This window comes from Anthonomus grandis, chromosome 1, assembly GCF_022605725.1.
Source record: "Anthonomus grandis grandis chromosome 1, icAntGran1.3, whole genome shotgun sequence".
NCBI lineage: Eukaryota > Metazoa > Arthropoda > Insecta > Coleoptera > Curculionidae > Anthonomus > Anthonomus grandis.
Window position 1 is genome coordinate 30,205,875 of NC_065546.1, and position 26,268 is coordinate 30,232,142.

General features: G+C 33.4%; 1 protein-coding gene across 1 annotated transcript in view; it reads left to right on the plus strand.

Annotated features, from left to right (window-relative positions):
- The window catches only part of LOC126733456 (opioid-binding protein/cell adhesion molecule-like), a 562,254-nt gene that overhangs the window by 474,174 nt on the left and 61,812 nt on the right, over positions 1 to 26,268 (plus strand). The window lies entirely within an intron of this gene.

Consider the following 26,268-nt stretch of genomic DNA (forward strand, 5'->3'; position numbering starts at 1 on the left):
CCTTTTTATATAATTAATTGACCGGTTTATTACCACTCAAATCGTCTTTTCTAAGAGTTATTTTCCATTGATACTTTGTGCATTAAAGCCACCAAATTACCAATTACTTTAAAAATACTGATCTGCATTTCCATAAAAATAAATTTAAAAATATTTTATCTTCAATGTATACAAGCGAGCGCTAGTAAAGTAAATAAAGTGAAATTCTCCGAATCTTCCCTATAGAAATAATATTTAGATTTCTGTGTCGAAAGTTCAATTTGCAAATAAACATCATAAAATCCCTGTGCATATTTCCAATAAACATTTGTAGTACCTATGAGGGACGTCTTTTCTGAATGCTAGGGCTTAGGGTTGCGATCAATTTCGACGTCGTCTTAACAATAAAGATTGAAATATCCAAGGGTGGATCTGGAGGCATGAGGGGGCTAAGGACAAACAGGATTCATTTAAGATAAGAGCACGTTTCTAGAGGAACTAGAGTAAAGATATCGGGAAATCTGGAAATGAACTACTGTAAAGTTTGTTTAAGTTTGTTTCGGCTGGTTTAAATTAGTTTTTGTTTGGTTAATATTCTGCGGCTTACCTATAAATAGGAAATTTTTGATTTTTTAAGAAATACAAACATAAGTATTAGAAAATTTTAGTGTTAAGCTTTAAATTAATTGTTGTAGAACAGATTGAAGACCTCTTAAGTGATTTGCTCGGCGTACTGAAAAAATTCATTAGATCAATATTTATTAGTCTTATGATCGATCGAATGATATTCAAAGTTAGAAAAAAAATTATTTTTACCTGAAAATTTCAATTTTATTATTAGTCTTTCGATTTTTTTTTAATATTTTTTGTGTTCCCAGCAATGTCCTGGAAAGGTTTCATTAGAAACTAAGATTGTTCGATTTTTAAGAAAAGTTGAACCTATAGGTAGTAAATAGTAAGTTAAGTTTCGAATATTTTTTCAGAAAAACTATTTATTTTTAAATCAATTCTTCGATGTTTCTAGAATACCTCCTTAGTTCTTTCTTATTATTGGGAAAGTCAGACGACTGATATTTTTAGAAATAAAAAATCTTTAAAAATGTAAGCAAAAATATGTTTTTTTTTGCCTAAAAATTCCGATTTATTAAAATTATCTTTAAAACATTTGCCCTGCGAAATATATTAGCTTTTTAATAACTTTTTTAACGACTCTTAAATATCTGATATCTCCTAAATTGTTAAGTTTTATTGAAAAAGCCGTAGAGCTGACCTTTTCCGAGATATAACCGTTAAAATTTAAGACAAGTCGATTTTTATCTAAAAATTACCTTTTTTGAAGAGTTTTGAATGTTTTTTTGTTAGATTTCTAGCAATGTCTTATAATAGGGGTCTTATCAAAATATAAAACATTTTGTTTTTCTGGGAAAACTTCACCTACAAGTGGTGCTCGAAACTAGTCAACTTTAAAATTTTTATGGGAAAATTATTTATTTTCATAATTGAAGAATGGAAATTCAAAAGGGTCTAAGTGCCAAAAAAATGAAAAAAACTTTGAATTTGTATTGACATATTTTTATTAGGTAAATTAAACAAGAATCAATAAACGTGTTATATTGTTATACACAAAACGAAAACAATCATTGAGAAAAACTAATCATAACACAAAATCCACTAGAAGGTTCAAGTGCCAACTATAATAAACTGTCAAAAGGATCTATGTCCAAAGGAGCCTTTTAATTAGATTGTGTTTTTTCTATGATATTATCACAAAACTGAATATATTTAACAGGAATATAGTCCATCATATCTTTTAAGTTTTTCAGCTTCTCGGCTGAAATACGGTTTCTGCAGTCGAGGTCTGGAACCAATGCTACCGGAATTTCAGTCGACCTTTTTCCCTTCTTTAGAACATTACAAGTGGTCCATTCCTCGAGCTGAGAGAAGGTCTTTTTGGTTTTAACCAAACTTTTCTTGTCCCTGTTCAATTTTAATCCAGGCTATTTGTGGAATTTGTAGTTTGGTCGTATTTAGATATTCGCCTGTCATGCTCTGAAAATCTTTAAAATCAGTTTTTTTCGATACGTACTACATTAAAAGGTCTTTGGTGGCTTGCCTCTCTTATCATCTTTTCTATTTTTGCGAGAGTGTAGTTTTTTACAACGCGTTTTTTCTTTTCTATTTGTGCAAAATCTCATATCACAAGTGAGATATGAATAACCACTTTTTCAGAAATTTTTCCTCAACCTTTTCGTAGATACCCTTAGAAACTAGGTAAATCATCAATATTAAAATAATCTTGTTCTTGTTTTGTCCTATGCAATTGTCACTCCACATGACCAAAATTTTTCTTTTAGGAAAATTTGAGTGCAAAATTACTTTTAGCAGACCAGACGCTATTTCATTTTTACCTTTCCCAGTAAGTGACCCATCCCAGAGGCACATAAATGCATGATCTGTATCTGACAAATGAATTCCGAGGTTAAAACAGGACAACTGCCGACTGTAAAACATGTCAGAATGTGTTAGTGTCGGAATAAAAAGCACTTGTTCTAAATCAATCGAAATAGTATTTTCATCACTTTCTATTGTTTGTGATTTAGCAATGTTGGTGTTCATTGTGACTCTTGCATTTTCCGCTTTACGATGATGCAATTCCAGTTTTTGCGTAACTTGTTTTCTTTCTGGATCGGACAATGAAATTGATTTAATCTTATTTTGATAAAGATCACACTTCGAACATCTATCTGACCTAGGCCTTCCGAATCTAAGATTTGGAAAATCCTTTTTAAATACTATTGAGTAATACTTATAAGTAACGGTTGATTGTGGATATTTTGCATTGTACACCAAAAACATACGAATTAGATTTAAATCTGGACTTTTTTGATTGACTTATTCTGGCTGTAGTGATTTTCCTCGCGAGGAAAGCTCTGAATATGATCCCTGACATGCTGACGAAATTCTAGCAAATACTTTCTAATTTTCTTTCCCTTACCACGTTGATCTGTGTACGTAGTATGTCCCATTTTCTTTTTTTCGACAAGTACTTGCACTCCTTTATGACTCAGTGCAAATATGTCAGAAAAAGGTTTTCGACAAACCTGAACATGTTGTCCACTTCCATTAGAAACAGTATAAGTAATCGTACTTTGGCGACGACTTTGTTCTGTCATATTATACGTGCCGTGTCTCCTGCGACCTACGTTTATAGCTTGAATCAGTCCCAAAAAAAAGTACCTTGCTTATCGAAATTAGCAGCTTCGGTAATTCTGCAGTTTAGCGGCTTTTGTTAAAACTATTGAAAAATGGTCGGGTTTTTTGCAAAATGGGTGGATTTGGATATATATTTTTCACTAAGAGTGGCGAAAAGCCAAATTATATCACGAAGAGGGTGTTATCACGCACTAAATCACTCACTATGGGACATGAATAGAATAACGTCATTAGAATAACCCTGTATTCGATTAGTTTTGACAACAAATAGGTTACAACTAAGGTGAGGTTAGGTGTGGTGTTGCCAGTTCTGTCGTCTACTGCGTTTTGTCACTCTGCAGCTTCAGCCTTGTCCCCAGTGTGGCTGCCTCGTGAGTGCCTTCTCTAAAGTGAAGAATTCACTCTGTATTTTTTTAGTCACGTGAAATGTTAGGTATTATGCGTAAAATAAATTCACAAAAACTGTTTTTACCTTTTCTTGTAACTAAATCTGTTATTTTCGTGCAACAAACATACTGAAGACACCCATAATGTATTATTATTTTGGTAATTTTTAGATTTGGGTCCGAATTAAAAATAATATGATTCCGCAGCTTAGCGGCTTTTGTCAAATTTGGGGTATTTTCACCGGTTTTCTTTTTTAAATAGCTTAATTTTATCTGGAAAAAATTAATAAATTGGCGGAAGGTGTATTTTGCAAATAGTTTCTTTATAAACAATGTGAAGTACTCACACATAGAGGTAAACTGATTTATTTTAATTTTTTGCTGTTTTTTTGCATAAATTAAATGACACTCGCTATCTGTCAAATGGGTTGTCGACTCTGGAAGTATGTGTGCAGTGTTTTGGTTTGTTCCGTTTCTCTATCACCGCAAGGGGAACATAAGGCGCTGCACACAGACCACGCGCAAAGATTCATTCGACCCCGTTGTGCGAACTTTAAATTGCTCAAGCACCGCTCATCAAATTTTGCGTATTTTTACAATTTTTTTTAAATGGCTTAATTTTACCCAAAAAAAATTAAAAGTGGCGGAATGATACGATATAATTTGCCGCGAATATGTGAATTTTGATAGAAAACAATAGAAACAACAATTTGAACTTAAAAAAAAGAAATTTCAAAAATGATGTACTCCTAAAAATAAATTTTCAATTCAAACAAATTTGTGTTTATTACATGTAATTGACATTTTAAGTGATATGTAATGAAACTAGTGTATAATGTTATGATTATACACTAGTTTCATTCATCATTTTTATGATAATGAATGACTAAAAAAATACAGAGTGAATTCTCCACTTTAGAGAAAGCCAGACTGGAGACAAGGCTTCGGCTGCAGAATGACAAAACTGGCAACACCACACCTAACCTCAACTCAGTTGTCACCTATTTGTTGACAAAACTAATGGCATACAAGGTATACAATGGTATTTGACAAAAGCCGCTAAACTGCAGAATTATCGCAGCGGTGTAATATTGACGAAACAGTGCGTTTCTTTGCTCGAATGTTAAAGATTTGCAGGCATATTTACAAGAACATGTTACCAGTAACAAAAAAGTGAAGTCATATTTTGGAGCTTGTTTTAAGGTTAGAATTGCTTAACTCAAGTTCAGGCGGATTTTTTAGCGGCACAATAACACTTTTATAATTTGAAAGTTATAAACCACTAATTCTGCACCTTTTTCTTTCTTTTCTAACACTTTAAGTACCTTTTTGGCGTCTTTTTACTTTCATAAATATTATTTTCGTTTCATAAATATTTGGAACCTGCTGAGATGTAGTAAAATCCATCTGAAAATTGTAAAAACATTTTTATAAGTTTTTGGATTTTAGATTTTTCCATTTTCAAAGGTTTTTTTAAAGATTCTAAAAGTATCGAAGGAGTAAAAGTATAGTATAGGTATAGTATTATTTATTGCCTATTGGTTTGTTGGTTGAAACTGTTCTTTAGTTAACCTAACCTAACTTAACCTAAAATTGCTATGCAGTGCCTGAAATGTTAAGTAGATCAAGTTAATTTAATAATTCTTATTAACTGCGACGGCTGTGAAAGAGCAATTCATGAAAATATCTGCTGCATTTTAACTTTATCTGAAATTAGATAGGAAGACAAGTTGTACTCGAGAGGAGATTGCCTATGTGTTTGCTAATTATTTTTCTAAAGTATACTCACAGAATAGTGTTAACATCCCCACTAATTATCCACATCTAATACTAATATACCTGCGCTTAACATAAAAGTATCAAATATATTTACTAAACTCTCTATACAGATCGTGTTATCGTGAGCTACGTATTACTCAAAATAATGGCAACACCGCTTGGTTGCGGCTTGCCGGTGGTGGAATTTTTCGTTTTTATTTTTTGAACCGGGAGTCAGCAGACCTCACTTTGCTGTGTTACTGCACGTTGCATTAATAATTTTTGAGCGTTATTTTCGTGTTTTTTTTTTCACTATGGCTGTTTATACCCCTTCCGAAAGAGTTCAACTAATTAAATGGTTTTATGGAGGCAATTTGGCAGTACAATGTAGAGATTTGTTTTTAGTGATATTTAAGAATAGACCGATTCCTTGTGCAAAAATGGTTTTAAATGTGGTTACAAATTTTGAGACATCTTTTTGCCTTCAAGATTGTAAAAAATGCCACACGGAACGTCAAAAACCATCTGTTGAAGTGGTCCAGGATATAGAACGGCGGGAAGAAATGGTTTGCAGTACCCTAGAACTTGATTCGACACGGTCCACTAGAAGTGTCCACTAGAAGGAACTGGGAATGAACAATAAAACTGTTGCTCATATCTGGAAAAAATATGGGTACAAATATTTCAAGTATTCAAAAACTCAGGAAATATTTCCTGATGACCAGTGGCGAAGAATGGAATTTTGTGAAACCATGATGGAAATGGCAAATGAAAACGAATATTTTTTTAAAAATATTTTGTTTTCTGATGAATTTTCTTTTCCATTACATGGCAAACACAATCCTTCCATTGTTCGTTATTAGTCTCAGGAAAACGAGCACAGAAGTTTTCAGTTTTGTACCCAGTATCCTCAGAAATTGAATGTTTGGGCAGGTCCTATTTTGGGCGACAATGTTATGGGGCCATTTTTTATTGATGGCACTTTAACCCTGGAGTACTATCGCTAATTCATGGGCTGCTAATACTATTGCTACGTAAAATTTACGTATATATTAAAATACTTGAAACATTAAACTCTTAAAAGGATTAGAAGAAAATAAAAGACTTGAAAAAATACTGTTTTCATAGATATATATTGAACATAAAATTTATAAACGTGGATAAACAAGGTAGAAAAAACTAAAAATATTACTGACATATTTTAATTTGAAGCTCTTCACAAATCGGTTTTTTGCATTTGGGACAGTAGGTAACTGTCATACGTCTTTTAGCTAAAGGACAAGTTTAACAATTTTTTCTCTTTGGTTATCCTCTGCAATAGGTTCTATATATTTTTCTTGTTCCAAAACTTTTTCAACTGTTCTCTTTAAGCTTCGATTAATGTTGGGTGTACTTTGCAACCGAAATATTTGTTGTGACTTATGAAGTTCAGTCATATATAAGTTTGTCTACATAATGGTTTTTCCCCCTTGCCAAATAATATTCTGAAAATATATTACATACGAGTTAATACATGCCATGTTAATCATGTTATAAAAACAAAAACTCAAAGGTCATCGTCTAGTTTTACGGTTAGCGCATCTATTTTGGCATATTTAATCAAAGGTATCAACTGACCCTTTAGTTGAGTTGTTAGTTTCTATAATATATGGCTTTTTTGAATCAGGTTTAATTTTTCCAATAGTAGTGTGCATTCTGGAAATAAGATTTACTGTTTTATTTTGCTTTGCTTTATATGAAACTACTTTTGTGACTATATACAAAAATTGTAATTCCAACTTGTCGTTCTTTTTTATTATCTTTATTATTTGTAGTGGCAGATGGGCTTTATTCTTCCGAATGGTGCCCACTACCGTAAGACTAAATGGTTTTGCTACAAACTGATCTACTAATGGCACAGACGTAAACCAATTATCCATGGTACGTTTCTGTGGTTCCATGAATAGGCTTCGTAAGCTGCTCCACAAAAAAAATCAACTAATGGTTTACCATATGTATTTGTTGATTTACCCAGATATGGTGAGATGTTGATTAAATATTTGGTCGCCTCATCACAAAGCATTACAATTTTTAGACCATGCTTTGACAGTTTATTTGAAATATACATCCTGAAAGGACATTTTCCTCTAAACCCTACTAATTGTACGTGCCCGGTTTGTAACTTCTTTTACGCAGTCAGAAATTCAAAGCGTCCCTTGCTTGAAAAAGTTTTATCAAAGCAAATTTTTGTTAATAAGTGGTTGTCTTTTAAAGCAGCAGCAATTATGTATGGACCCAAAAGCGATTTAGGTTCCGCCAGATTTGTTTCAGATACAGTTTTTGATGCCACTTTATAATTTTTATTTTGTCTTATAACTTCCTGATTTGTGTAAAATAAGACTTTATTTAAAAGTGTATCAGGGAAAAATCACTGAAAGTGTGTAACTGGTTGTAGCAATTCCTTAGCCTCTTGTGTTGGATATGGTCTCACATGAACAATATTTATGGATGGTATTTTTCCTCTCTTTTTAGGTTAAGTTTTCCACATACAACCATTTTTGCCTAGTAAATTTTTAACCTGTGGAACAACTATGCAGTCTAGAGTAACTTCATTAGGCGTTTCTAGGTTATCCTAAAATAGGCATTACAATATATGTGTATATATATATTAAAAAGCAAAAAACAAACTTACCGAAGTACTCGGGGTAGACAACCTAGCTTGAACAATATTAGAGTTTTGACGTCTTTTAGAAATTTGAAAAGTACCTGGCTAACAAAAGGTGTTTTTCAAGTAATTCTTAAACGTTTTCTCAATGTCGTTCTTATCAGGAGCAAAATTAGGATCGGCTACGCTATCGCCAGAGTCACTACTCCGGTACAACAGCTCTTCCAGGTTGTTTATCTGTTAAACTTTTTCGAGATATTTTTTGGTAATCTAATAATACTGCTTATCACTATTACCACGTCAAAATTACGTCCTAAATAAAATACGGTTAATACTATTGCTACGTAAAAAATACGTGTCGGCTTTTAGAAATTCGGCTTCCACCAATACTGTAAATACTCAGATCAAACTAGTTCAGGCGTGTCATACTCCTGTTAGACCGCTCAAAGCACTACTGAGCGCTAAGGTAGGAGAAGGTAATAAAATTGAAGTGATACGCTAAACAGTACTGTTCGGACGTAAATATTACGTACAATAGCATACCAGGGTTAAACGCCTAAAAGTACCTTGAGTTTCTGCAAAACCAAGTTCTTTCTGCCGTTCAAATCCTACCTGATGTAGACCTGGGATCGGTTTATTTTCAGCAAGATGGCTGTCCTGCTCATAACGCGGCTAGGGTAAAAGAATTTTTAACAAATACTTTTCCTAACCGCCTTATTAGTAGGTCTGCCGATATTAAATGGCCTCCTAGATCTCCAGATTTGCCTCCTAATGACTTTTGTCTGTGGGGTTTCCTTAAGCAGACCATTTACAAGCATGAATTTAGTAGGACAACAAATTTAGAGGAGTTGCGGAATAAAATTGTCGAAGGTGCCATTTCCATTTTACCTGAAACTCTTTTGGAGGTGCGAAATAACTTTTACGATAGGTTAAGTTTTTGTTTAGCGAAAGAAGGCGGTTTATTTGAGCCTTTTATTTAAAAAATGATATGTTGTTAAGTTTGTTTATTAGAGTTTTTGTTCTGATTTTTTATTATATTTTTATCAGAGTTGATATTTTATTTTTTATTAGATTAACGCTTTAATTTTCATTATGCAAAACACGGCACATTAAACATTTTAAGGTTACAATTCTATGCGGGTTTTACACATTGTCATGTCTGTAAAACCCGCATTAGAATACATATTTTAAAAATGCCTGGATTTTCGCGTAATATTTTGGGACATTTTATCGCCAAACATCGCAGCTCCCACGAAAGTCAGATGTTTACTAACCCCGTCCTCGGGCCGGCCGGGGCGGTGCTCTGTTGCAGGCACTCGTACATGCGCGATGTTGCAAAATTTCGCCTCTATGCGGTTTCCTATAAGTAACGAACGAAAACACGATCTGTATATATCCAAGGTTAACAAGGCTTTTGGACTAGACCAGGCTACTTTAATCCTAAAAAAATTAGCTTTAATCTCTCCAGACCCTTGTATCCTATCTTCAATTTCTCCCTTAAAACTGCAGTATTCCCTCAATATTGGACAGAGTTATCTAAAGCCTATCCGTAGCTCAGGGGACAAAAACTATTGTTCCAGCAGAATACTCAATCCACTTCCTAGGGTATTTCAAAACTTAAAAAAAAAAATGTGTATTAAATCTGTAAGATACAAACGATAATTAGTTTTTTTACCATAAGTATCTATAATTTTTGACCACGTTGGTTTGAAATGAATATCATTATTTTTAGTATAGAATTAAAATACTCGTTCTATTTCATTTATAGGTAAAGTTCGGATATCGTTCCGTTTGAAATCAAATAGTTTGTAATCACGTTAACACAGGCCTGTTATATATAAAATAACATTTAAATACGTGTATGTAGCTACAGATGATTTTTACGTTAACAATTTCATGAATTGGATGTGCGGTGATTATTTTTCAGCATTTAAGATTTTTTTTATATATTTCATATTAGTAAATAAGCCTCCTACTAGTAAATAATAAGTAATCTAGGATAATTTAGATTTTTTTTCTTTTCGGTTAGTTATGGATGTAGAGTATGCATGCTATTCGTACAGTTTATAATATTCAATCCTAACTGCTCCTTCATCTGAGGGTAGCTGAAACATTACCTTTATTTCCTCTTTACAGTTACATGCTGAATTAATACACACTGATGGATTTTTTTTCTTTGTACTTATATTGTAAACTTATTTATATCTATGAGTGAGCATCTGTAATATCTTATGAGGAAATATAAACTGTCTATTATTATTATTATATATAATTCTGGTATTTACTGCGAAACAACTATTTAAACAATTATATATATTTACTTTGATTTAAATATGTTAAAATTCAACTGAAAATTAATTTAATTTACACAAAAAAAAATACTGAAAAATACCCAACGTTTTCCATTTTCTTTTAATCCACTGCTTTATTAGAACCTTCGTCAGGTTCTGAGCTTATATTTATTTCGTATTACTTTAACTTATCTAAGGGAACGATCCCTTTATATTTTTTTATGATCTACTAGAATCTGCAGGGACCTCGATTACAAATCTGTCTTTGTCCAAGACTTTGGTTATGACATACGGACCTGCATATTTCGGCAAAAACTTCTTACTTTGACGCTGATTAGTTGGTTGAACATTTCTAAGTAATACAATCATCAGTCACTAGATTTAAATAAATTTTCTTTCGTTCGTCGTAAGTCATATCTAGGCTTAACAAAGCTTTGTCTCTTATCTATAAGTTGTTTAACGGCCTCTCTTATTTTTTTTACGTTTGAGTTATATGATGTTTTGACTACTTCGTTTCCTAAAAACGCATTGACAACACCGCGTGGTGCATATCCAAAAAGTGCTTCGTCGGGGGTTTTTTTATTGTACAATTTACACTGTTATTTAAACCCCAACGTACTTGTTGCACTGTCCTGTCCCATTAATTTTCTTCAGTCGTGGAAGTTGATAAGGATGCTAAAATAGTACGGTTAAATCTTTCTACAGGCCCGTTTGCTTATGGCGTGGCAGTAGCGTTTAATACGTGTTTTATATTAAGATTTTTATAATAATCTGCCAATCTTTAGTACTATCAGTATAACACGGTTCACGGTCACTGATAATTCTTCTAGTTACACCAAAGTTAAAAATTATTTCATGGAGAAGTTTTTGCTGATTGTACTGGTTTAAAAAAAAACAAATTTTGTGAAAGCTCGAGGCTTGACGCAACAACAATAAGATACGTATTTTTTCTGCGAGATTTAAAGAAAGGACGTAAATAATCAATATGTATGGTGTCAAATGGTTCTGCTACTTTCTCAATTGGATGTAAAAATACTATCTGACGTCCACCTGGTTCTCTATTGTAGAGATAGTCTAAACAGCAAGATATACATATATTACATATCTACGTATACCTGGACACCTGGTCTTAGAAATACTTAATAATGTTATGTCTAATGCCAAATGTCTTCCACCATCGCGAAAGTGCATTAGAATTTTCCTATGTATCATTTTGAAAATTACCCATTTATTTCCATTTTCTGTGATTTTATATAAACCATTTCATTCTACAATACCGTTTATGCAAGTCTCTTCAGGTTCTTTGCTTAAAGTGTCTATAATACGTTTACATCGTTCATCAGGAAGCTGTGCAGTCAGTACTTAATCCTCGTGATTGATATTATTTACAGCGTTTGCAATTATCGAACCACTTGATTGAGATTCCGAAATTGGGTTTGGACTAAAGGCCTCTACGTATGCCATTTTTGCCCCCGGATGGTACTCTACATTGAAAGTAAATTCCTGAATTTAGAGTCACCACCTCCCAATTCTTGGAATTAAATCTGTTTACTTAGACTTACTTTTACTCGTCCTTATAGCGTTACAATCTATAACAACTTTGAATTCCAACTAAATAAACCCTTAGCTGTTTTAATGAATTTAGGGCAGCCAACTCATAGAAGTGACACCGCTGTTCCCCTTTAGTTATTTGTTTTAAAAAATACCTGCAAGGATGTAACGTTTTATTACTTTGTTTTTGTAAAAGTATCCCGCCAATACCCCACTTCGAGGCATCACATTGTACTTTAGTAACATTTCACACAACTCAGGGTCGTATAATGGGTTTTGATATGAATTAGTCCTTTAAGATCTTAAAGGCGTTTTATTGATTGTGCATCCAATAAAATTTTATGCTCTTTTTTGTAAGGGCCATTATTGGTTCTGCTATAATGGCAAAATCATTTATGTATTTTTTTAAATAACTGGAAAGACCTAAAAACTGTCTTACCATGGCTCAGGAACTTTGGATACAGCGTCGGTATTCCTTTTTCCTGACTGAATACCACTAATTTATTGCCTAAGAGCCTATTTTGGACATAAAAAAGTAATACTTTGTTAGACCTAGTGTAAGACCAGGTTTTGCTAATATCGTCCCCTCAATGCCAAAACAATGAGTGTGCTCTCTTAAAGAAAATAAATTAAATCAATATAAATTTAATTTACAACTCGAACAGTGACCAATTCTAATTATACATCAGCACTCTAAAGGGTGTATTTTTAGTGCTCATTCCAATATTAAATAGAGGTTTTCTTAAAACTACAAATTTGCACATTCGCGGTTTTGGCATTGGAGGGACGATATACTTAAAACGTTTTCCAGGTTAGTAGTTCCTTTGTCAGAAGTTGAAGATGGTAGGAGGACGACGTCCATATAAGCCAAAGCCTTGCTACATCGCAGTTTACCTAACAAAATTATAATGGTTTTCTGAAATTCTGCACGCCCATTTGCCACATCAAAAGGCATTCATTCACATACTTATAATGCATGTCAGGTGTAACAAAGGCGGTTTTTGGAATTGAATCGGGAGCCATCCCAATTTGATGCTATTTACTGGCCAAATCTAAACTAGTAAAATATAAAGCACTTTTAAGTTTTTCTAAAATTGCATCTACGCGTGAAAGGGGCAATCTATATTTTATTATTTTTGCGTTTAATGCTCGATAATCAACAACCATCTTCTGCTCGCCATTTTTCTTCTTGACTAGCAAAACAGGGTAGACAGTTTGATTCACGGATTATATTATTTTCCAATAAATCATCTACTATCTCCCTAACAACCTTATGTTGTTTCTATAGGATAAATCCATAAACAACGGGACATTAAATTTATACTTATTTTTAAAATATCCATTTTTCCAATTCTTTTGGAAAATTTATCAATCAAATGTTTAATAAATTCATCAAAACGCTAACCTATACTGAAGATATATTTTTATTAGAAGAAATATCTTTATTATTCAAGGACGTTTTCTGCCTATTTATTTTAGAGTATAAAACAGAAATGTCACTATTCAAATTTTATTTTTACTGATCTTGAATTCATTTTCCGACAAATTTGTCAAGGTAACAAATTCGTCTTTACCATTTATAATACACTCGTCAAAGTAATGTTTATTTCCTGGAAACGGTCGTCTTCCAGTAGAAAAGCATCATCTAAAGGTTGTTTACGAGATGTGACTTCAATAACCGCTATAGTTCGCGGAATTATGCAATCTTACTTAGAATTTTTCTTACAGTATATTAAGAATTTCAGATATGTCTTTTATTTTTGGAATAAGAAGTACGTTATTGCCCGTTGCAATCAGCAAACAATTTTGCTGGTTTAGTAAATTTTGATCAATAATAACGGGGATTGTTTAAGCCGCATCTGGCATAGTTAGACAATCCCTGTTTGTTTCGACAAGGTCTACTTTCGCCAATAATCGAGATTTTTAATCCTCGATAACCAGAAACTGTTCCTGTACTTGGATTGAAATTTATGCCGGCTTTCTTGGCAATGGTTTCTTAATAATAATAATACCGCTTCACAGCCAGTATTAATACAGGGTGTTTTTTATATATTGCGACAAAATTCAGGAACGTGTTCTTTGGACAAAAATTCGCAAAAAAGTTCTTATAAACATAGGTCCTTAACCTTTTAGATTTTGAGCTACAGGGTTGTAAAGTTTTAACAAAAAAATGATTTTTTTTTTCGATAACTTAAATACCCCTGTAGATATTTGTCCAAAGATTGGTATGCAGGGTCTGTGTATCCAGAGCCATTTACCAACATACTTTTTAAATTTTTATGTTCTCCAGTGGCGTGTGTGCGGGTTTTCCACTGAATACTTTTATAAAGAAAAATGGCACGCCACTGGTTTTTCTTGTACAAAAAACATTTTTAAATTCCCCGTTTTATTTGCAACATTTTTGATACATTGAACTTCGTCCGTTAGATGCACGGTTTTCGCACAAAAAATTAAAAACCATAGACATGTTGCTCAGATTTGATTAGACTTTCTTTATTCTAGTAATTACACGTTTTTTTAGTTTATTGCAATTTTAATAATAAATAATAAATTTTTTATTAATTAATTTAGTACAAAAGCCAGCCCAATTTAATAAAATTATAATTGAGGATTTAAAACTTTTGCTTCTACAATCTTTAATTTAAAATACAAGTTTTTAAGTGATAAAAAAATATTTAATTTTTTATTATTTATTTAAGTAATATTATTATTTTTACAAAAGTTGTTTAAAATGTGCTCCTCCAACATCAATACAAGCATCTAATCGACGTCGCATTGATTGGCGGACACGTTCAAAAATTCCTGGTGTCTGCCGAATTATGTCACAAGATGTTATAATGCGATTACGCAATTCCTCCACATTATTAATTGGATTTCTATAAACCAGTGATTTAAAGTGGCCCCACAAAAAAAAATCCAGCGGATTTAAGTCGGGAGACCATGGGGGCCAAGGGTGAATACTTCCCCGACCTATCCAACGATTTGGATACGTAATATCCAAATACTGCCGAGCCACTAAACTAAAATGGGCTGGAGCACCGTCATGTAAAAAAAACATTTGCTGTCTCAGCTGAATAGGGACATCTTCTAGCATCGCTGGTAATTCATTTTCTGTGGAGATTTCTGGTCTCATTTATTGTGGAGGTTCATAATTGCGTCCCTGGAGAAATTAGCCTCATCGGTGAAAAGTATTTTTCTTATAAACGGTGCATCTTGCCTTATGCGTTTTTGCAACCAACGACACAAAGCCGTTCTTTTCGGAAAATTGCCTGGCAAAAGTGCCTGCACCCGCTGAATATGATACGAGTATAAAAGGTTTCTTTTAAGAATATTCCAAACTGTAAAGTTACCGTCTGAGCAATTTTCCTAGTGCTTGTGGTGGGATCTTCCTCGAATTCATTGAGCACCTGTTCCTCAATTTAAGGAGTAACTGTTCGGAGATGTCCGTTTTCAGCGGTGAGTTTTTTAAAGCTGCCGGTTTCACTTAGACGTTGGTGTAAACGCGTAAACATGGAGTGATGAGGAATAATACGATTCGTGTAACGTTCAGCATAAATACGCAAGGCTTCTCGTGCGTTTCCGTTAGCCAGTCCATAAATGAAGTGCATAACGCACATTTCATTATTTGTGTAATTGTTAGCCATTTTTTTAACAAATTAATCTTGCCAACTGGCGGACAGTGACTATGATTTAAAATTTAAAATATAAAAATATTGCAAATAAAATGGGGAATTTTAAACTATTTTTTTAAACAAGAAAAATCAGTGGCGTATCATTTTTCTTTATAAAAGTATTCAGCGGAAAACCCGCACACACGCCACTGGAGAACATAAAAATGTTAAAAGTATGTTGGTAAATAGCTCTGGATACACAGACCCTGCATACCAATCTTTGGACAAATATCTATAGGGGTATTTAAGTTATCGAAAAAAAATCATATTTTTGTTAAAACTTTATCACCCTGTAGCTCAAAATCTAAAAGGTTTAGGACCTATGTTTATAGGAACTTTTTTGCGAATTTTTGTCCAAGGAACACCTTCCTGAATTTTGCTGCAATATATAAAAAACACCCTGTGTATGCCCACATTGGCTTTTTGTTTATTATGCAATCAAAAAAATAACGATGGATAAGCTGCTTTTAATTATATTATTTTTAATGTTTGGCCTTTTTCGCTTTTTGCAAATATTTGACGTATGGCCTAATCTTTTACAATTGGATCATTCAACTACGGCCTTTGGACAATCTAAAGAAATATGTTCCATTTCATGACAACTAATGAAATCTTTTTCATATTTCTGCCGGCTTTTAGTCGGCTCATAACGACGTTCGTTATGATCCACCTTGGGGAAACGTTTTACCAAGTGAATTTTTAAATGACTAGGAGCATATGATGAAGACATAAAAGGCCTTGACACCTGCAATTTGGTCTTTTATAAGACAACTTAACTTAAAGAGGTTTCTAGCCTGATAGTATCCTGGAAAGGTTTGATTTGTTGTAGGTTATGCCTGGTTCTCCGTTGACTATGTTGTAGTCTCTGGCCTTATTGTTTTCAGCCCTGGTTATTCTTAGGATAATAAAGAACCACAAACGCCTAAAACTGAGAGGGTTTTCATCACTATGCTTCCAGTTTTCCGGTTAATTTCATGAAATTTTCTTTTCATGCTGTTGCATTGTTTACATGTTCTATTTTGCAAGTTTCAAGGTTTACCTACCTTGGGAAGCCCTGTTAAATGAAGGGGCATGCCCGGTGTGGCAAAATATAATATAAATCATGATTCAGTTTCTCGCGGTTTTCCTGAAAAGCCGGTTTTCTTGTACCCATGTGGCCAGCTTTTTTCCCGCTGTTTTCACCTAGAAATACCCGGTTTTGAGAGCTGAAACTAAGTCTGTTTACCATATGAGGTCATAGCCTATAAATCCGTACCATTTTCATGAGGAAAAACTCTATTTTCATTAAGTTTTCCCAATTTTTTCATTTTTATTCAACGATTGGTTCCGAGGATGTTCGTGAGTCGTCGGCATCCAAATTCCTGCGATGAGTATAAAAAGGTTCCAGGTCCACCAAGGATTCACATTCGTCGCAGTAAGGTCGTACCATACCTTTCAAGCGAAGTACCAGTAATTTTTCCATATTTTAATACCGTTAAATTTTCAATATTTACGTTTAATTTTGTCTTGACGTTGACAGTGTGAATTGGGTTAGATAAGAACCACATGTTGACAGTTGACCGGCCGCTTCCAAGCTCGCGTATTAAGATCTTTATCGAATCCGTTGCTATTGATAGCGTTCCGTCCCGTTCCGTTTTATTTAATTTTAAAATTGTCGTTTGGATACTATCTTTCTTCATGTTTTGTAGGGCAAGCCACAGTCGCGAATATTATTAACTGGTGCCTGGACACTATCTTTCTTCGTGTTTTGTAGGGCAGGTAGTAAACGGGTGATTAAACCAACGTTTCATTAATTCCGTTCGCGAAAAGTTACATTCTTGTTTGCAACCAGAGGAACACTCACTGCGGATTTATTTTGTATTTAATTGATAATTTTTATTATTGACTTTTTGTTTTCTGCTCTGTCCGCGGCCGTACCGTTCCGTTTAATTGTTTGATTGATGAAAACTACTGCTTGGACACTGCTTCGTGTTTTGTAGGGCAGGCAGTAGCCGCGTTTATTAATTATTACTTGGCTTCTCAAAATGGTGAGAGACAAGTAATAACCGAGTCCGTGACGTCATAATTACTATTCGTATAGCAACAGAGCAGAGGTACATGCTGACCGATTGATTGAGATTGCTTCGCTTGATTGGTGTTGAGTTTCCGGCATAGCTTAACGAATGTCATCCGTAACCGCTTGTACAAAACATCATAACCCGGTCCCTTAAATCATACTATTTTGCGTCATTGAGTGCTGAATTTTCCGGTACATTTTCCTAAATAACTGCCTGTTCTTAAACATAGAAATTGGTAATGGGGATTGTTAGATTTTCAGGACACTTTTGTTCATTTAGTTTTAAGCAACCAAACCTGTTACTTATTAGTATTTGTAATAATAAAGATAACGAGCAATAAGATCTCATTATAACCGGACAGTCTACTTTCAATCTTTACCTGGTTTCTCCATTGTCTAAAGGCTTACCCGAGAGGCTAGAGGGGACTCTAAGCTCCTTTAATTACTTAGAGTGGCGCCCGAGGCATTTTGTCAATTTTTTCTTCTATAACTGTAAAGAAATAGTGAGGGGGGTTGACGGATACCCTGCGACGTCAAAGGTTAGAGGGTGGACATACGGCGAGTACGTAAATACCCCCCGCTACAGGTTCTTAGGTCCTATCGATTTTTATATAGTTTCTCCTGTCTTAAGGCTGACAAATATTCTGCGTAAAGCTCATGTGAGGCATTGTATCTTCCTGCTTTAGCACCTGCTTGCAAGGGCGAATCCCTTATTCCGCCAATTAGGCAGAAAACTGCTCTTTTTTCCAGTTATATTACACGCACTTAGAAGGTCCATCTTATAATATTTTTTTCAAGTTTCACATGGTTGTTTTGATCGATTTCGGAGGGTAGCAGCGAAATCCTGATATTTGGAAAAACTTTTAAGAAGTCGAGCTTTCCATTCTTCCGAATTTATATTATAATCATTTAAATTGTCGTACAATTGACGTGAAAGTCTACGTAAAAGGCTTTGCATGTAAAACACAATAGTATTGTAATCCCATTTAATAATGTTTGTAAGCTGTTTAATCTTTTCAATCCACCTTTTCACGCTTAAATTTGAGTTTCCTGGCTCATATTCTGGAAGCATTCTTGGGTGCTGTATTATTTCGTGTTGAGGTTTAGATTTTTTATTTTCAATCAATGTTTCGACAAGTCGTTCTAAACTAAATACAGAATCTAAGGACTCGGCGCGACCACTTTGATCAATTCCATTAAAAGCACATTGAGATTTTGGAAAACATTGTGTTCAATTTCTTTTTTATTTATAAGTAGAAGTCCATTCTTAAAGTAGAGTGGCTATAATATAACGGTTGAGAAGGGCCAGAAGACTTTCTGTCACAAATAAAAATGCCATCATCATCAGACTCTTACACTACATAGCTGTGATATTTACTTAAAAAACAAACATTACAGCTATGTAGTGTAAGAGTTTGATGATGATGAGTGAACTCATCGAAATGCATAACTCTTGACAAAAGATTATTTTTAGATGAAACTAAATGGTTAAATATGACAAATCGAAGGCTATTACATCTTGGAATCTTTTTTCATGAACTTATAAATAAACGCAAATATATTTCAACGTGCTTCATAGAAAAAATCAAGACCAATGATAGTGTATACTCTAGAAATACTGGAAATAAAACAAAGTTCGTGATTCCTAAACATAAAACAGCATTTTTTCAAAAAAGTTCTTTGTATACCTCTGTTCATCTTTATAATTATTTGCCCGATTATATGAAAGTATTTACAACAAAAAAATTTAAATCTGTGTTAAAGTCTATAATAATGAGTAAGCAAGTACAGGACTATAATTCGACCCACCGCTAGTCGGTCGCCTGCTGCCCGAAGCGTAAAATTTTCTCGATAAAGTGACCATTTCTTTTTGATGTTTTTGTTTATTTATTTATTTTTTGTTGGGTGTATTACGGAAACATTTTCAGGTTCCTTTATATTTGCTTTTTTGAGCATTTTTTTTTTTAATTACTGTTAACTATAAGTTAAGACTATATTAGTTTCAAGTGCATAATTATTTGGCACATGTGTGTTATTTAGCATTTATTGAAATCTGTTAGAGGGTTGAGTTTGAATAGCCCTAGGCTAGACTTCGCCAACTGATAGGTTAAGAAACATATTATAATACAAATATTATGTAATGAATTTTTGCAAATAAAAGTCGTTTATTATTATTATTTATATTAGATTTATCGCGCGTATGAGTTTCATGACGCGTCGGACATAGAACTGCAGTTTTGGACTTTCGACTAATGGACTTGTTCTGTTCAATTTCTCTTATTTGTTTTCTTGTTTCTTGGTTTATAATCTTAAATATCTTTGGAACTAATACTAGAATCAGAATGCATTTTTCAAACTCAATAACTAAATAAACGTAAACTATTTATATAAATATTTATTTTTTTTGTATTTATTCGTATTAATTTTCGATTTTCGTATTACTACATAAATAAAATATTGATACATACAGTTTACTCCTTCTATTTAATTCCCAAACCTACTTCAATTTCTAGCACTAAAACTTAATCAAAACACTTTCTTAGTAATTAATCCACTCATACTTGAAAATTCAATGCTTATTTTCTTGCTGCCAGCTTCAGCGAAAAATTGCTGTGTCCAATCACACCGCCGCTTTATTATTAATATTAAATAAAATCCAAAATAGCCAATAAAAGCTGCTTCACTAAACAGAAAAGCTACTAGAAGCATTCACTGTTTTGCGTGACTTTTTAACACCCTTTTATTAGCTCGGGTTGTATCTATGTAAGTATGTAACTGAATTTTTGGGCTTAATTTTCACTGGTTTCTAAAAGTCTGATCAACTTGAAACTTTGAAGACATTGATTTTTCTAAAGCGTTCGATAGAGTATCTCACAATATTTTGTGGCATAATCCAAAACTGATTGGAATTGATGAACTTATTGTTTTGTATAATAATTAAAACCTGTGAGCGTCATTTAAATAATTTTATAATTTTTGATACGTTAAATAAATTGAAAATAGTCCAAAATAATCAAAATAAATCGTAAAAATAGAATAAACACCTTTTGGCAACAACTGGGCGCTTAGGCGACTCTAAAGTAGAGATGGTGACGTGTAGACCTGAAATAATAAAAGTAACCTGAGCACACTTATTCCCGTAAAATTAATTAAATAAAAAGAAGTTAAGCAAAACTCATTAATATGAATAATATGAATTAATATGTTTTAAACTTGCTCAGTGATTTTACTTTTACGATAACCATTTAATTCATGTTCACCAACATTTAACCACTTTACTTTAATATACCAAAATTCATTATTCACCAATTTATTACTTTTATCCGGTTGTTAAATGTCCCAGTAACGACAACGTACTGATATTGAATGATATACAATCGTTCAATATGCCAAAACGTGAGCACTATATTACTCACAAACCGTAGCCAAAATATTACCAAAAATATTATCATAAAACATGAGATTAAGAGAGCAATCTCTGATCTAGACCACTTGACGATAACACACTTTGTACTGAGGGGTGCAATGGACACCGAAACGCGAGGGTCCGCTCCAAATACAAAGCCTTGTTAAATACAACGAGCTGTGCAATGGTCCCAGACCAGCTCAGTATCTTAACAAGAAACAACATAACAATCGTCACAACAACACAAGCAAGACAAACAACAATCGGTCATTAAAATATTTCATGAGTCACATTTTTAATTAAAAAGGTAAAATGTCGATGTAATCAATAAGATAGAACTAAGCATACTCTGTGATAACACTCACCCTTTCTTGTAGTAAAACACTACACCAAACCAACACAGCTTATTTCACGTCGCAACACCCTTTACTGTTTTTATTAAATAACGTCACTCTTTAGTGACCAAAACTCAAATGAATTTTATAAACCAAATATTTATCTCAGACTCTTTTATCGAAATCCATAAAAATAATTCCCTAGGGGAAGCGCTAAGTGTAAACTGTATTTGGTTACTTACGGTACCGCTGAGCTAGCTTTAGTTTTGTAAATATCCTGGACCTCTTTTGGGTCAGACCGATAAATTTTATCTTAATGACTAAGAAAAATATTTCAATTCTTTAGAAAATAAACAGGGTCTTACATGCGGCCATCCTGCTATCAACTCGTCTCGAGTTGATCAGCATCAGGATCGGAGAGAACTACCCCTTCTTCATCACTGCTCAGATCCGACTCACCAGATGAAACTCCACCAGCTGGTACCAAGGGTCGCATACGATCAACCGCAAGAACATTTTCATATGTCGCTTTTCGAGTGAGACGACGTGACCCCATCATATCAACTACTATGTAGCGATCATTTGGTAGTACTGTTTTTATGACCATTGGACCGTCATATGGTGCAGATAGTTTCTTGCTCGTTCCTGTGGCAAGTTGATTTTTCATAATCAGGACTAAGTCACCAACTTTTTATCTCTCGGACGCTTTCTTTTCTTATCAAAATATTTCTTTTGTTGTTCTTGAGATATTTTGTTGTTTCAGCAGCTTCTCTTCTAATTTCTAACAAATTATTAATCACATCCGGAATTTGTTGAACTTTATCAAATAAAATACTGTCACTAGATCCTCTTGGTGAATATACAAATAAAAGTTGACTGGCTGTTTTTCCTGTTGATTTATTTACTACATTATTTATTGCAAATTGAGTTTTCTTAACGTTATCATCCCAAGTATTTTCTTCTAAGGTGGAAGAAAGAAGAGCCCCTAATATGGTTCTATTTAGCCTTTCCACTTGTCCGTTGGCACGTGGAGTTGCAACAGCATTGAGTACAAGTTTTATATTATTCTGTAAGCAGAAATTTTTGAAATCATAAGCAGTAAAAAACTTCCTCGATCAGTAATTAATAACTTAGGAGATCCATAAGTTGCACAAATATTCTTGAGGTATTCAATAACATATTTTGTTTTAGTGGATTTTACAGGTTGTAAAAAGCAGAATTTCGTAAAGGCATCAATGCTAACAATTAGATACACATTTGATTTTTTACTTTTAGGGAAAGGTCCTTGATGATTAATATGAAACATATTAAATGGATGACAATCTTTTCGAATTGGTTAAAGAAATTCTTCCATTCTCCCAGAATTACGCTTGTTATACAAACATCGAATGCAATAAGCAATATACTGTTCCACGTACTTCTTCATCTTTGGAAACCAATAATTTTCGCAAAGACGATATAAAGTCTTTTCTAAACCAAAATGACCAAGCTCATCATGAGCAGCTTGCATAACTCTATGTCTCATACCCTTGGGAACAACCCATTGTAACCCCTTTGCAGTAATCCTATATACTCGACCATCTCGCAATGCATAATTTTTGTATACCTGATTGTCGTTATCGGTTTGTGAAGGTCTCAATAAAACTTGTTTGATTTCATTAATCTTAGAATCGGTAAGTTGTCCAGAGAGCACCCAATCCGCTTGTTCGATATGGAATATATTTAACGTATTTGGTGATTGTTCAGTAAAAGAAGGGTTACGACTCAGAGCGTCCACGTGTTTCATTCGATTGCCTGGTCTATATTTAACATCAAAACGGAATTCTTGAAGTTGAAGCCACCATCGTCCAATTCTTGGAATAATTTGTTTCTTTTCACTAGTTGCCTTTAAAGAATTACAATCTGTAACTACAGTGAAATCAATTCTTAGAAGACAGCTTCGAAATTTCTTTAAACTTTCAACAACTGCCAAAGTTTCCAACTCGTAAGAATGATAGTTCTGCTCTGCCTCTATGGTTTGTCTACTATAATAAGCTACTGGATGAAAACGTTCGTCTGGATGTAATTGTAAAAGAATTCCGGCTAAACCTAACATACTCGCATCAGTGTGAACTTCGGTAGGTAAAGTTAGGTCAAACAATGTTAAAATTGGTCTTTTAATTAATTCTGATTGTAATTTTCTCAAAGCGTTCATCTCATGTTCACCCCAATTCCATTTAATAGATTTCTTCGTTAATGTGGTTAACGGCTTTACTATTATAGAATAATCTTTTACAAAGTGCCTAAAGTACCCTGTCAGCCCTATAAATTGTCGCACTTGGTGCATAGATGTTGGGGGTTGAAATTGTTCGACGGCCTTAATCTTTTCTTTACCTGGGCGTACTTCACTTTGACCCACTTCAAAAACCCAAAAATGAAACTGAACTCATTAAAAACGAACATTTTTTTAGATTTAGTGTTAAACCTTCGGCGCGTAATATATGTTGGATATTTTCTAAACTGTGAAGTACTTGATCTATTGTGCTATTATGTAAAAGAATATCGTCTAAATAAACGGCAGCGTAACTAGCAGCAGGTTTTAGTATTTGGTTCATGAATCGCGGAAAAGTTCGGGGTGAATTCGTTAAGCCAAATGGCAGTCGGTTAAACTCGTATTGTCCGGAAGGTGTAACAAATGAAGTGTAACGTTTGGAATTTTCTGCGACTGGGATTTGATGGTAACCTGCTTTCATATCTAAATTGGTAAAGTATACACTACCTTGTAATCTACCAACCTGATCATTATCTTCGGGATTAAAAATCGGTATATCATCTCCCCTAACAGATGTTTCCGCTTTACGAGAATTGGAATTGCTCTTAAAAAATTCTTCCATCATGTTAGTGAATCGATTAAAATCATTATTTTGATTTTCACCCTGTCCACTACCAGTACTACCTACGTTATTCATGCCATCAGACAATGAAAGATCACGGGCTCGTTTACGACTCATGTTAACCAAGAAAAAGTATGTAAATTTATGCGGTATTTAAAAATTTTTAAAAGAGAAAAAAAAGAACAAAATAAATACTCGTAATATTCATAACAATGCAACACAAACAAAATATTAAAATTATTATTTATTTATTTTTTCTTTAAACCATAAATGTCTACCAACACCATCAAACCTTAGAGTCACGCCCGGTGTTTATTTGCTCTTTATCCCACTTCTGAAAAATTCTATAATAATTAAAACCTGTGAGCGTCATTTAAATAATTTTATAATTTTTGATACGTTAAATAAATTCAAAATAGTCCTAAATAATCAAAATAAATCATAAAAATAGAATAAACACCTTGTAAAACAACTGGGCGCTTGGGCGACTCGAAAGTAGAGAAGGTGACGTGTAGACCTGAAATAATAAAAGTAACCGTAAAATTAATTAAATAAAAAGAAGTTAAGCAAAACTCATTAATATGAATAATATGAATTAATATGTTTTAAACTTGCTCAGTGATTTTACTTTTACGATAACCATTTAATTCATGTTCACCAACATTTAACCACTTTACCAATTTATTACTTTTACTATTCACCAATTTATTACTTTTATCCGATTGTTAAATGTCCCAGTAACGACAACGTACTGATATTGAATGATATACAATCGTTCAATATGCCAAAACCTGAGCACTACATTACTCACAAACCGTAGTCAAAATGCTACCAAAAACATTATTGTAAAACATGAGATTGAGAGAGCAATCTCTGATCTAGACCACTTGACGATAACACACTTTGTACTGAGGGGTGCAATGGACACCAAAACGCAAGGGTCCGCTCCAAATACAAAGCCTTGTTAAATACAACGAGCTGTGCAATGGTCCCAGACCAGCTCAGTATCTTAACAAGAAACAATAAACAATCGTCACAACAACACAAGCAAGACAAACAACAATCGGTCATTAAAATATTTCATGAGTCACATTTTTAATTAAAAAGGTAAAATATCTGTGTAATCAATAAGATAGAAATAAGCATTCTCTGTGATAACACTCACCCTTTCTTGTAGTAAAACAACAGACCAAACCAACACAGCTTATTTCACGTCGCAACACCCTTTATTATTTTTATTAAATAACTTCACTCTTTAGTGACCAAAACTCAAATGAATGTTATAAACGAAATATTTATCTCAGACTCTTTTATCGAAACCCATAAAAATAATTCCCGAGGGGAAACGCTAAGTGTAAACCGTATTTGATTACTTACGGTACCGCTGAGCTAGCTTTAGTTTTGTAAATATCCTGGACCTCTTTTCGGCCAGACCGATAAATTTCATCTTAATGACTAAGAAAAATATTTCAATTCTTTAGAAAATAAACAGGGTCTTACACTTGGTTCAAAAACTTCGTCTCTGATCGCAGCCAACTATTAAAATTGGTACTTTTCTGTCTAAAACTATTTAGATTCCATCAGGACTCTTATCACGGGTTACCTCTTGTTAATCATAAATTGAGCTATATGATTGTGAAAAATTATAATTTGATCTAACTATCTTGGTAGTTTGGTGAAAAATAAATTGTATAGAAATTAATCCAGCAAAATGTAAAATTTTAATTTTTCCTCGTCTAGAAATATTAATGATTTTTGCTACAAGATTGGTCACTATACTTTTCAAGTAACATCTCGTTTTAAAAATAACTTTCGGAACAAACCTACAGTCTTCTTATCACTTAGATAATGTTATCAATAAGGCTTTCTAGATACTTGGTACTGTTGGAAGGTTTTCTCAAGACATCACGAATACTGCTACTTTCAAAACAATGTACTGTTCCCACCCTCATCTAGAGCGTATGTTCTCCTTTCTATAATGTACATATTGATAATCTTCAACTAGTTAAACACACATCTTTAAAACAAATAGCATATAAATTAAATATCTTAAACAATTATAATGATGCAGATGACCTGTTTATTATACCTGCCTTAAAAGGAGG